This window comes from Urocampus carinirostris, chromosome 5 (genome assembly GCF_059441175.1).
Source record: "Urocampus carinirostris isolate Australia breed hairy pipefish chromosome 5, RoL_Ucar_1.0, whole genome shotgun sequence".
NCBI lineage: Eukaryota > Metazoa > Chordata > Actinopteri > Syngnathiformes > Syngnathidae > Urocampus > Urocampus carinirostris.
The window spans coordinates 4,079,992-4,094,430 of record NC_142353.1 but is presented as its reverse complement, the minus strand read 5'-3'; the positions used below and the strand labels follow the sequence as shown (position 1 = coordinate 4,094,430).

Here is a 14,439-nt window from a genome sequence, read left to right as displayed (position 1 = left end):
GGCTCTTGTTTTGGGATTTTCCGCTCCATCTTACTCTTAGTTTCATTATTACTTAGCCGTAAGACTGCTCTCCCAGTATAAAAGTAATGGTCAGCCGTTTTGACTTTGCACTCGTGAATGTCAGCTCTTTCTACTGGTAACCAGCACCAATCACTTCCCTGCTCTGTCACTGCACCCTGATCTGTTCCACCTGTCTGTTCTTGTTTACCACCAGCTGTTCTGAATTTCTTGCCAATCAAGCTATGTATTTATAGCCCTGCCTTACAGCCCTACCTGTGTCAGATCGTCTGCAAAGCTTACACCTGGAACTTGTTTGTCCTCTCTCACGAACCTTGTTGCTCTGTTTTCTCTTCATTCCATCTTTCAAGCCATCTTCCTTAAAAGTAGTCCCAAATTTCCACTTCAAGATTACTCCAAGACCCTCTTTCCCGTTTCCCCCATCCCTAAATAAACTTTAACGTGACGCAATTGTAGTCCTCGTCTGTCTGATCCGTGACAGTGAATCTTCCAGCCATTGCCTTGTAACTCATTTGTGGCTGTATTATTCGATAACAAAACATCCAAGAAACTGCTCATCTCAGCTTTTATTTTGACCGTCTCACAACCCAGATATGAAGTCAACACGTGGAGGACAAAAAGTCGCTTACTTTTTCATTAGCCAAGGAAATTCGGTAGAAAATGATACAAGATCATTCTTCGATCGATCACTTCCACTTTTTGTTGCAGCTGAGTACATTAGGGAAAATTAATTCTGATAAAATAGAGTCACAAACACCTAATTTATTTCACAATTTATTAAAGAAGAATTTGTTATATTTTTGGTGAAGTTCTTAATACAGGAGATAGTAATGGCTTTAGTAGTGACCAGCATCTCTCCACTGTTTCTTTATCTTGATTCATCATCACTGATCGCAAAAGTGACTGCCCTTTGCTCTATTTTGATGTAATACACTTCTTTGCCAATAGGAGTGTATGTTAATGTTTTATTCTCTTCATTGTTTACTTGTTTTGATTTTAATTGAATTGAATTATGTGTGAATCCTTTTTTTTTCAAGACACTTGGTTGGGTTTTAGTAAAAATGGTTCTCAGGCCTACACTTTGTGTGAATATGGGTGTTGGGGTTGTTAAAAGAATTATGAAGAAAGGATTTGGTTTATGATTCTCAGTTGCAGATTTATAGCAAGAATTAACGATTCAAGAGTAGATACAGATGCATCTTCATATAGGAAATAATCTTTGTGTAGACCGTCCTTCTATTCAACTTGGAGGCACACAAACATCTGCACTCCTCACAAACCCCAAGTTTTATTAATCTTATCTTGTGTGAAAAAAATGTTCAGCCTTAACTCCCACATAAGGTATGTCCTTGCAGCTGGCAGTTTTCTGTAAACAATACTAAGGAGGAGGATTTCTGAACACTTCAGAACGGGAGTTATGTACCCAATAAGATAAGGGAAATGCAAGAAGTCCTATTCATACGCAACTCTCGCTTTATCGACTGTATGATTATACTTCACACAACGTTGGCTAAAGAATTGGAGCGTATAAGTTCACTGAACATATACGAAAGGTTTTCAAGAAGCGTATTAATTGTACGCAACAGTATAGGAATATGAAGCAAATGAAGTACTGGCAGTTCTGTTGCCTAACGTTATCTGCTGTTATGAGATTCTCTTTGTTGTTGATGGTTTTTTTTTCTTGTTGGGTTGGTGAACCAGGGTTGTATTTTTAGCAGTACAGTTTGAGTGTGGTGCATCAGAACCTACCTTTGATTTTAACTGCATCTTCTTATCTTAAACAGAATGGAGTGCACATGCATTCTGTAATGTTCAAGCTCCCCAAACCCAATTTAGTGGTTCACGTTTTGCCCAGTCTTCCTTGTAATTTCAAAGGAGAGGACAGTGCGCTATTTCTGATTCGGCTGAGCAAATCCTTTTAGTGAGAATGGAAGGAATGTGAAGATTTTTTCTAAGAAAGAAATCATCTATAGTCTGGTAATTGGAATTCCTCTGATCTTGCTTATAAATGTTATTACAATGACACCCTGAAGTATAATTTTCTGTTCTGCTCTTGTGACAAATCCTGGTTTGAAACGAACCAAGGAAATGAAGTATGACACTTCTAATGACTCATTAAAGTGGTTCTTTATTGTTTCCTTACTTCACTTCTACTGTGTGTATAACTATGATGTAAATCTTTATGGGAACTACAATAGCTTTCATATTTAAAAAAATAACTCAGACTTTGGGTATGCGTTATACACGAGGTTTTATGGTACTATATTACTCATTGGTGCAATAATTGATCATTTGAAATCGCTAACCACAATTGTAGAACATTTAATATTAGATGCAGTTGGAATCAAACCCAAGTCGCGGTTGTGAGAGCGTCATTCATCACATATGTCTCCAATGACTGAAATGGCTGAGGGAGGCCATTAAAGATCATTTTCTCAAGAACTAAAACTTGAGGTCAAAACTAAGATAAGATCCTCACCTGAGTGGGATATTTTACCTGAAATAAACCTAAGCTCCATGCACCCAAGCACCACAAGAACAAAAACAGACTTTTAAAGAATGCTACCTTAAAGAAAAGCCACACTGATAAAACCTGTGTTGCCATAACTTGTGGAGAACAGCACATCACATTTCGCATGGCTCTGCGCACTTAGGCCATGTGCAGTGGAGGCATGATAAATTGTTGAATACCAAATTAAAGCCCAAGGTGCTTTTGAGATTGTGTTATTGTCCCAGTGTGAACTCTCGCAGTGGGCTTTTTACACTTTCTAGAAGGGATATGACAGTCAGTGTGACTCATAAAGCAATTTTATACAATTATTAATGCTGAATATTCTAATGGGCCTCTGATGTTTCAGAAAACTGCCAAGTAAACATTTTAAGTGAGCACAGCAGTACTGACTGCAAATCGCATTGCCTAGAGTGTTTCGTTAAAAAAAAGTAATGAAACCCCATGTTTTGTTGTTTATGACTTGGTTTTTAATGACACAGTCTTCGTAATACGATCTTAATTGATGAAACTTTTTAAAACATAGACTTTTTTTCTGTCCATCAATAGTAGCTTTAACTTTAACAATGAAAAAGAAAACAACTTTTCAAATAAAAAATCCACCACATCCTAATTCTGTTGGTATAATCAATGCAGAGAAGAGCTCATGTAAAAATTAATTATTTGACAGCAAATCAAATAACAGCCATTTTTTTTAGTTTTAATTATTACATCTAGTTACAATGAATTTCTTAAAAGTTGGTTAATGAAGCACCATCTCGTCGTTTATTCCTTTTTTTTAATGTATCTGCCATCATATTCATGGGTGTAGTTACCGATGCAAAACTGCTAATGAGACTACTATACAACTTATCTTGGCTTAACTTTATTCACAATAATTCACATTCACTGTTAAAGTATTATCAAATTTTAACTTTTTGAGAATAACTTTTCACATTAATTAACAATCGCAGAATATGGGTCAGTCTCCTGAATGGAGAGCCTGTACTCATCTATTAGCCATGCTACTTCTTTCCGTTAAACTCTTTTTTCTCCTTTTAACTGCATTGTGGTGGCCTCATTGCATTCATAGCTCAGCACTTTTAACGCAACTACCAGTCGTGTGCGCATTAGGTCTTAAGAGAATGTTATTGCATCTTCAAGTTTCAAAGATTGATAGATATGCAAAATAGATGCATTATCAATTTATCTACCCTGGTTGTGTATGTGTTTGTCACAGCTAGACAAACACATACACAAAAACAAAGACAATTTAAAAACAGGGGAAAAGTAGCATAAAAACACACATACATTTTTTTTTTTTACCATGGCCAACCCAAATGCCGTAATTCCCAAACAGGTTGAGCACCTCGGCAACCAAGTTGGTCAAGTCAAGTCATTTCAAAAATTCAAAATGGCGGCGCCCTGTATGGCTGCGGATGCATCTGCTCCCGACAGTTTCTCACATTCTGGTCAAAAACCCCAATCTTCGACTCAGTTTATGAGGGCGAACAAAGACAACTCAAACTGCAGATTAATACTCCTATCATAATGAAGTGCTTTGAGAGACTGGTTAAAGAGCACATCAACTCCAGTCTCCCCTCCTCATTCGACCCCTTTCAGTTTGCCTACCGGACAAACCGCTCCACCAGGGATGCCTCAGTGACAGACCCCAATCAGTGCGGATAGGTCAGAACATCTCAGATGTCATCTACCTCAGCACGGGCTCCCCCCAAGGCTGTGTCCTGAGCCCCTTGCTGTTCACCTTGATGACACACGACTGCGTCCCTAGGTCCGCCACAAACCACATCGTGAAGTATGCTGACGACACAACAGTCGTGGGCCTCATCAGGGACGACAACGACCTGGCCTACAGAGAGGAGGTGGAGCAGTTGGTGGGCTGGTGCAGGGACAACAGCCTGGTCCTGAATGTTGACAAAACTAAAGAGATCATTGTCGACTTTAGGAAAAACCAGCCGAACCATGCCCCACTTTGCATCAACAACAAGGCTGTGGAGGTTGTCAGCAGTATCAAGTTCCTAGGGGTGCACATTACAAACAAACTCACCTGGTCCGTGAACACTGCATCACTGGTTAAGAGGGCACAGCAGCGCCTGTACTTCCTGCGGAGGATGAGGAGAGCCCACCTGCCCCGACCTTCCCTCATCGCATTCTACAGGGGCACCATAGAGAGTATCCTGACCAGCTGTATCTCTGTGTGGTGTGGAGGCTGCAGCGCTACCGACTGGGGTAGTGTGAGGAGGGTAACGAGGACAGCAGAGAAAATAATCGGGACTACACTTCCCTCCATTCAGGACATTGGCCAGAAGCGCTGCCTATCCCATGCTAAGAACATTATCGGGGACCCCTCTCACCCCCATCATGGACTGTTCACTCTGCTAGCCTCTGGGAAGAGGTACTGCAGTGTGCGGTGCAGGACCACCAGGTTCCGCAGTAGTCTAGTCCCCCTGGCCATTAGACTGTTAAATGGTCAATCTAACATATAGTTAACCTAAATCTAAACGGCTGCTAATCTGACTTTTTGCACTACTGGCAGTTCTTTATAGCTTGCCACTCCTTGCACATTTGCTCTCTGCACTATTGTACTTACAGCGTTATTGTTACAGTGTTAATGTTACTGTTTACCTGACTCGTTAACCTGACTGCCCATTTTGCACATCTGGTTAGCTACTCCTCTTGCACTATCGGCACTATGGTAAAATACTATACGTAGCCATAATACAATACAACTTTTACTTATATCTGTACATTCAAGGAAACTGTGCGGGTCAGATGTATCGACATTTCGTTCTGTATACACGTGTACTAGAATGACAATAAAGTAGATCTGAGTTCTGAGTTTTTATTTGTATAGCCCTTAATCACGAAGAATCTCAAAGGGCTGCACAGGTTATTACACAGACTATTTTTCAGACTATTATTACATCATCTCCTGATCTGGAACCAACATGAGGGCAAGGAAAAATTCAAAAACCTCAACATGAGAAAAATGAAGAAACCTTGAGAAGGGACCGCACATGTGGCATCCCCCTTTCAGGATTACCAGACTTCGTCCTTCCAGATGGAACGGGACACAAGAAAGCGGCCATGTGACTCGGGTCAGGGTGACACAACACACTCTTCTGTTCAACAGCAGGGCCCGACAGCTTTCACTGGTTTACCCCTGCCGCATCATACAAGTGCCCTGCCCATCCTTTAGAACACGTCCAAACATCCCACTATCCTTTCATCTAAGCCCCATAATATATATTTACATAATTCGTCAATTGCATGACCTTGAATTGATTCCAGTGTTTTTTTCTTAGAGTTCATATTAATATACTGTAGTTGCTGTTACTCTGGGTGAAACAAATCCATTGTAAAGATGAAAATACATTCCAAAGGTTATAATGCAATAGAAATTGTCTTCATTCTCCTCATTCATTCTCTTTGACCTTTTCATCAAAAAGTGAAATGACTCGCTGTTTCCTGTGTTAAGATGTGACCCGCTGTAGCCATAAAATTTCTACAAACCAAATAGCTGCACGGCAGTACCTGTCTCAAACAGTCCATCTATTTTATGGGGTACAACCCCAACCACTGTGTCTTGTACCAGTACCAGGACATGTGCCATTGGTACCACCAAACTAAATGAATTAGGAGTCACATGTTATCACTCTGATACAGTGAAAGCTCATGGAAAGGCCAGTAGCTTGTTTATAGGAGTTTATAGTGTTGTGTTATTATGTACCCTGAATACTCTGACCCACGACATGCAGCTGTCAGCAAGCAGCATTCTCGTTTTAACTTGTTAAGTAAATTTACCTCACTAATTGTGATTACTGTATTGATTACTGGTCTACTAGTGATTCCGAGCCAATAAGAGATCCGCAGGTTGGAGAGCTTTCTCCATTCTGGCCCCAGTGCTGTGGAATGTTCTTCCCTCTGAGACTCGGTCTCCAACCTCAGTGGAAATGTTTAAATCTAAGATTAAAACACACTCCTATTCTAAAGCATAAGAATAACCTATATTTTATGTAGACAATATCTGTGTATTACTTGTTATTGCAACATCCATTGCAGCCTGGTCATCCTGGAAGGGGGATTACCTCATATGCGGTCCCTTCTCAATGTTTCTTCATTTTCCTCATGTTGAGGTTTTTGAGTTTTTCCTTGCCCTCATGTTGGTTCCAGATCAGGAGATGATGTAATAATAATCTGAAAAATAGTCTGTGTAATAACCTGTGCAGCCCTTTGAGACTCTTTGTGATTAAGGGCTATACAAGTAAACATGACTTGACTTGACTATTATTGAACACCTCAAAACCCTAAATTGGCCAGAAATGTGAACCCGGTTCGCCTCATATAATGGAAAATACTGGTGGATACAATTGGAAATACATGTAGTGCTTCTCTGCGTTATTACACAAGCTTTTATGGTATGCTGCCTTATATGTTTATGCGGCGGTGAGAGCATTAAATCCTAACCCCTAAACCACCGATGTTGTAGATAAAACACAAAAAGCTATTCACTTTTGTCTCTTTACCACACTATTTTTACTCGCAGAACCATTTAGAGAATGGAGAAAACAGAAAGTCCTCCTGAAAAATATGAATAAACACAAAATCAGATTCATCATCAGATACACCAGAGTTGTTTCCCTCTTTTTGCGTTTCTTCAGATCTTTCTGGACAACTTTGTTTTTTCCATTCTCTAAAATGTGTTTATGGCACCGTAACAATAGTGTGATAATGAGATAAAATGCCTTTTTGTATGTCATCCGTATCACTGGTGGTCTAGTGGTTAGGTTTTGCCCCGGGTTGGAGTTCAGTTGCAAATAATGTATTGCAATTTTGGTCATTGATTTTTTTTTTTTAACTGAACAATAATTGCCCTAATATATATTGTAAGTGTATAAATTGTGCAACGTTTTATTAATGAATAATTACGGAAGCTCTTACTGTGGTTTTAATTACATGCGCCTTATATTGCAGTACATCTTATATACGATAAATGTATGCTAAAATACTTTTGGTGGGCTTTCGCCTTATGATCAGGTGTATTTTGTCGTGTGGAAAATTCGGTACATTTTGCTCCAAATAAACACAGTTGTAAGTAGTTTTATAAACTGAACCACATTCCTCAATATAGCAACTGTCGCAGTACGCGTTAGTTAGCTTTGTGCTGAGTTGGCTGCCTACGGTGATGATATAGAGTATGTCGCCCTTGTGTGTGTGGCCTGGCATGAAATACAAAAAAGTGTTGTCACACGCGGGCAAAAATTGTGGCCAAGATGGTTTCGAATATGTGTGGTATTAAATAGATGTAGAGTTGGATCAAGATGATGTTCATAATTGGAAACAGTGCTGTTAACTTCAATGGATTATATTGCTGTTTATGGTAAAGAGAATTGGAACTATAAAATTGTTTCCAAAACAGTCCCCGTTTGATTCATTTTTAAATCCTTGTTTATTTTTCTGTTTATTTTTAGCTATTTCCAATATTACCGGTACACAACTATGCAATCGTTGATTGGCAAGTGTCTGGGGCAAATATTGTTTCAAAATAATGGTCAATGTTGTGAAACAAACCAATTAAAGCTGGTACACTTAATCAAAAATTTTTTTAACGTAAGGAAGAGTCAACTATGGATAAGGTTTTGATATGTGTTTCTATTTCTACACCATTCAAAGTAATGCATACAACAGCAACAGTGCCGTACCACAACCGTCTGCAAGTGTGCGTTATTCTTTTCCCTGACATGCAGGTCTTTTCAGCATTCATGCATACGCAGGTAGACCGGCACATGTGCAGGATCCGTGGTGTCACTCCCTCAGGGTGAGTCAGTAAGCGGCGAGGACAGTCACGAAAGACAAAAATTGCCAAGGTTATTGCCGAGTCTGATGTTGGCTTCAGTGCTGGCATTAGCACATGGACCGATAGCAAATTCGGATTAGTTGCTTTACTATGCTTCTACATTGCGTGTTGTTTTACTGTGCAAAGTGTTAACAAAACGTGTAACAAAAACTGTAATTTTATTAAATTAAAAAGCTATTTATGTTTTGATTTAAACCCCTGCCTTCCTGACAACACTCGTGCGATCGTTTGTGAACCTACGCTACACGTTAGGCAAACTTTTGTGACTCCGGACTCTATCCTGCCCTGTTGTCGGCTGATTCCCATTGCCAACCTTCTTCTGAACCCGTTTACGTTTTTGCTCCTCCGCCCTGGCCATCGACTTGTTTTTTCCTTGCTCTCGGCTTTGCCTGCGCTCGACACGGAAGTGCCACTTCCGCATTCCCAGCGATCTGCTACCCGTGACCGATGATCCCCGGATCGTGGGTGCAAATCCTTTCCTCCTTCTAAATAAAACTGAGTAAAACGATCGCAATTTGTGTCCCGTCTCCGTTCCTGGTTCGTGACACAAAAATGATTTGACGATCGAACAATATAAGATATTAATTAAAAAGAACAAAATGTGCAAGGTTGTAACTTAACTGATTATTGTTGTAGTGCAATCAGAAAAAATGGTTGATTCATTAGAATAAATATACTCAACTACCTCGTGCGCTAATATATAAAAAATAATGATCTGCCTCCACCTACTGATGCAGTTAATTGTTAGTTACTCGGGTGGTGAATGAAAGAAAGCAACAATACTGAACGATGGCATTTTTACAAAGAAATAATTCAGCAATATCCAGCAGCACACTAGACAAGGTCTCATAGCACACCAGTGCGCCCAATACACTGGTAAAAAACTGTCACGTGGCGTGGTGGAGTGGAAGGGGTGACCGGACCAGAACGGAGGCAGGAGGCAGGAAGGGAGAACTCATATGCGTTGACGATCATAAGTTTTATTTAACAAAATAAAAGTCGCCCAATACTCCGGGACCAAAACAGAACAATACAGAGTTCCTCCGGCACGAACTCAACAGGACAAGGCATAACAGACGGAAAATGTTTAAACCTAAAACAGGACAAGGCATAACAGACCTGGGATTGTGTAATGAGCCAGCGCCCGCCAAACCCAAAATCCAGCCTTAAATAGCAGACCAGCAATCAGCTGATCTGCTGCAGCTGAGTTCGGGTGCGCGGCAGACTGGTAGCCATGGCGACCGTGACAAAAAACACTATGTGAATTCGAATTAGAATTGTCTTAGACATGGCACTCCAGGGTAAACCATGTAATAGAAAGACTTTGAAGAGAAAAAAAGATTAAGGTCAATCGGGATGAATAGGCAAAAAAATACAACATAGTGTTTAGAAAAAGTTGTAAATAAAAATAATGCAATGAATTATTGCATAATTAATTGATCTCCTTTGACAGAGCTCCTTCAATTGGTTGCTTCACCTGTTTTTCTTTTTCCTAGTTTCTCGTGCTTACCTCCAATCTTCATCTCTTGTGTCAACCGTATCAATGACTTTGGTTTTTTGCAACCTTCATGTTTGTTGTCTTAGACTAAATGAAGCCTGTGGAAATCCAACTGGCAGCTCACTACAGGAGTACATTGGAAGAAGCTGCAAATGAGCATTTGTTAGCAGCCTCCAAAATGAGCTCTAACATGTCATTGTGTGAGGGGGCTGAGCTGTGATGTTGATACCTACAACGCTGTTCCATAAGCCTAATGCCGGGCGTCATCATTATTACTCTCTGATCCCAGCTAGTTGTTAATGAGCAGCTAAACACTCTCACAGGGCTCTTCGTCTGCACAGGTATTACAACGGCAGCTTCCAAATGTAAAATGTACTTGTCAGCATTATTTTTATTCTTTTTTCCTCATGATTTGCACCTTAAAATTTTGTTTGATGCAGATGTTTTCTGACTACGAAGCTTCATTTTTGATTACTCATCTTTTGTTCCAACTGAAATTATTCAAAAATGTGTTTTTTTGGAAAAGGTTTATTTTCCTCTCTACATTTTTTTAAATTTCCAAACCTCTAATGGGTTTGAGTTGCTTTATTTAAAACCAAATCAATAAATTATTATCTAATCTGGACTGCGGTTGTTTTTATTTTTATGGACTTAATGTGCTGCGACTCCACATTAACCCATGATTTGTTTGTAGTCTTAAATATGAACGAAAAATGGTGAATGTACAAACTTGTCAAAAGCAAATATGAATGAGGTTTTATAATGTTCCCTAAATATTTGGTTGGATCCAACTCGGTTCACCTACAAAGAAATGGAATTTTTAAAAAAACATAACTTGCTTCTAGGTTTGGTGCAATTTGGTGTTGTTGTGTCAGTCATAAGTAGGTTACTTTTGCTGTGTACTGCAAAAGTGTCTCACTCCTTCGCAAAAATGGGTGATGAGGCTGAATTTATCCTCAGCAACCGCAGGTCCGATTAAAAACAAGATAATGTACATTTTTGAAAAACATATCTAAGAAAATGGGAAATATTACAAATCTAGATGTCACCTAGAGCTATGTTTTTGTGAGATAGTACGTGTAAGTTTTTGTGCATTTTTAGGTCAAATAGGCGGTAAAAGTCTGAAATGATATCTACATTTAAATTTTTGTGAGTTCCCTTTTTCAGGGATACCGTTTATGTTTTAAACCTGACCCGTGAAAATATTAAACTGCAAGCATTTCACAAACTGTTTTAATATGAGATCAGGCTTAATTTAATTTCCCTGGATGGAAGTTCTTGGTGCACGGACCGCTTCAGCGCCAGGGTCATCGAGGCTCCACTTCCTGTGGTGTTTATAAGGGCAGGTATAGCCTGGCAGCGCCCATCCTTCCCCAGGCTGTTTTTATAGGTAGGGGTTTGAGCTCACAACATGAAACAGTACTGGTTTTAATAGCTACAAGCCTCGTCTTCTGGTCGCTGTTGATTTTCGGTGTGAATCGTCATCCCGCTCTTTAGGATTGAGCCGGATCTCAGCATTGATGGGCAGTGGCGTGTGACAAAAATGTTACTTGATCCTAAATCACTGGGGAAAACTTTTTTTTTTTTTCGAAAAGTTTTCGTATCACATCCTACAAAACGCATTAAATCACATGTGGCTTTCATATTTTTGTTAGAAATGGTCATCCTGGAAGGGAGATTACCTCATGTGCGGCCCCCTTATCTAGGTTTCTTAATTTCCTCATGCTGAGGTTTTGAGATTTTCCTTCCCCTCATGCAGGTTTTAGATCAGGGAATGGAGTAATAATAGTCTGTTCTGTTCAACCCTTTGAGACCGGTTTAGAGCTATACAAATGAATATGACGACTTGAAAAACAAACTGATGCGATGACATTACGCCCCCTTTTTTGTGACAAATTATAGGCTTAAATGCTCTTAGTCCGGTGAAAAACTTTTCGTATTTTTTCGTAGTATATTCAATGTTATTTATATATTTAAATCAATTAAAAACTGCATGAATGAAACATCTGTTCAATTTAATTTCCTTTTGAGTCCTCCGAAAGATTGGAACAGAAAAGTTACATATCACCACTTTTTTTGTGATTGTGGTATTCCCGGATGGCTTTACTTCCACAGTGTCAGTTAAGGAAAATGCCTTTACAAGGTGATACAGGCCTTAACTCACTGACAAAGACATTTGTTCCCCGTCCAAAAGTTGAACATTGTGTGTGACCGGGACGCTGTCCAACGGGTGGAAAATGTGAGAAAAAGCTCAGAAAGACAGTATTTGTGCAAAGCCAAAGCAGAGTGCGTTAAAGAACACCAAGAAGTGGGCGGCTGACACCCAGCTCAGGTTATAGACTTTCACATGCCCTATACTATTATTGACACAACTAAGTTGGCCAAGGAATAGTTTTCATTACGACTCGCATGAACGTTTGTGACTATGCTTGTGGTTGACGTGTTGGGGAGGCAGCGTCAAGAAGAAGGATGCCTCTCGTCTCAATAAAATGGTGAGGAAAGCGAGCTCTGTTGTGGGCACAGAGCTGGACAGCCTGACAAAAGAGAGACGGGCACTTTAAAAGCTGCGGTCAATCATGGACAATTCATCACATCCACTACACAGCATTATCTCCAGACAGAAGAGCAGCTTCAGCGACAGACTGCTGTCACAGTCTTGTACCACGGACAGACTGAGGAGATCTTTTCTTCCTCATGCCATAAGGCTCTTTAACTCCACCCGGGGGAGTAAAGGCCCACGTTAAACCACACACCCCACATTGCATATTACCAAATTTTTATTGCAGTGTGTATTCTGTGTAGCACTATCCAGATACTCTATATAACACGCTACATTGGGTATTAACACGTCACATTGGGTTTTTGTGTATTGTATTCTTTTTGCTTTATTATTGTTTTGTTCTTCAGCGCAGGGATGCTGCTGGAAGTGTGAATTTCCCTGCGGGGATAATTAAAGTATCTATCTATCTATCTATCTATCTATCTATCTATCTATCTATCTATCTATCTATCTATCTATCTATCTAACATTTCTCACAAGATGAGCTCAAGGACCAACTCTGCTGTTTGTTGGCCACAAAGCAAGTCATTAGGCCCTCCCCAAAGTAGAATGCATTATCCGTAAAAAACTCAATAGTGTAAATATACAGATATTGATACAGGGTATATATTATATGTCAATTAAGGTTGCAACTTGCAACTAATATGTTTTATCTGTTGTTAATTTTTTGATGGATTAGATTACTTAAAAAAGTTAATATCAGTTGCTCTATTCTAAAATCTAATCGAAATCAAAATCTAATCCATCTATCTAAATCCAAATCTCATTATCAAATCTAAACTACTTGATAAACCCCAAATTGTGTGGGTGTGTGTTTGTATGTGACTTATAGGCGCCAAAACCGTTTAACCGAATTTCATGAACATTTAGACTGTTGTACTTGAGCCTCTGCAATTGTCTTTAGCTAGGTTTTGTGTCAAGGAATCACAATAACTACCAACAAAATTGATAGACATGTGCTTTTCAGTACAAGCAGCTCTGAAGCTGCATGCTGCTTTTTGGCTCTCTGGCGCTCTTTCAACACACCACGGCCCCAACAACCTCACCCAAGTAAAATGCCTGGCAACGCAGAGCCCATTAGATAGATAGATGAATAGATAGATACTTTATTCATCCATGTAGGTAAATTCACACTTCCAGCAGTCTCCTTTCTTGTTCATTAACAGATTAACAGGATGCCCTCGGGGTGCTTTGTTGTAGTTTAGCCACAGCGGAGTGGATGTCACACGCTAGTCCAAAAGTTCGACGTCCCTGCAGCAGATGGAAATCTTTAAGGCATACACCACCTCGTGTTAGCGAGTCCACCTCCTCTCCGCTTCCCGCAGGCTTTAGTGTCTCTTTCCAACAGCGCTGAAGCCGGGTAGCTACACCTTAGCGTCCGGGATGCTAGACGTTTCCGTAAAACACAGCAAACTGCACTCCCTGTGCGCTTTGATGTTTTTTACCAGCACAGCTAGTTCGTCTGTATTTGGTAGAGAGTTCACATTTACCATGATTACGGACGGTACCAATGACTTATGACACCACTAGCCGCTTAGCTAGCTCCGGCTCTCCATCCACGATAGGGCCCCCTCATCACGGCGGCACAAGAATTCTTCGGGGCAAGGAGTTGATTCCTCGAAAAAACGTATTTTTGTACGTTAAAACCCATAACGATTGGATAGAAAGTAATCCAAAGTGTAGTTGTCAAACGGGACGAAAAGCACCGAAGATAGAAGCAGACACTTAAAACAATAAATCACAAAAAGTGTGAAATAACACGGAGCTGCTGGAAAGGCTGCCGCTCGCGGCGGCGCCGCTTTGTAGAGCATAATTTCAAATGAACATTATTATAATCCATGAAATACAATTTAAGCACTATTAAAGCCTCTATTCAAAATTTCTGAAAAAATATAAGATTTACCTAATTATGACCTATGAGATTTTATTGGCTAAAAATAAATTGTTTTGAAACTGATTTTTTTTTTCTAATGGACTAAAGAAATCTGTGAATACTT

General features: G+C 39.8%; 1 protein-coding gene across 3 annotated transcripts in view; it reads left to right on the top strand.

Annotated features, from left to right (window-relative positions):
* Positions 1-14,439, top strand: part of dtx1 (deltex 1, E3 ubiquitin ligase) — a 90,954-nt gene that overhangs the window by 15,343 nt on the left and 61,172 nt on the right. The gene's annotated exons all lie outside the window — the stretch shown is intronic.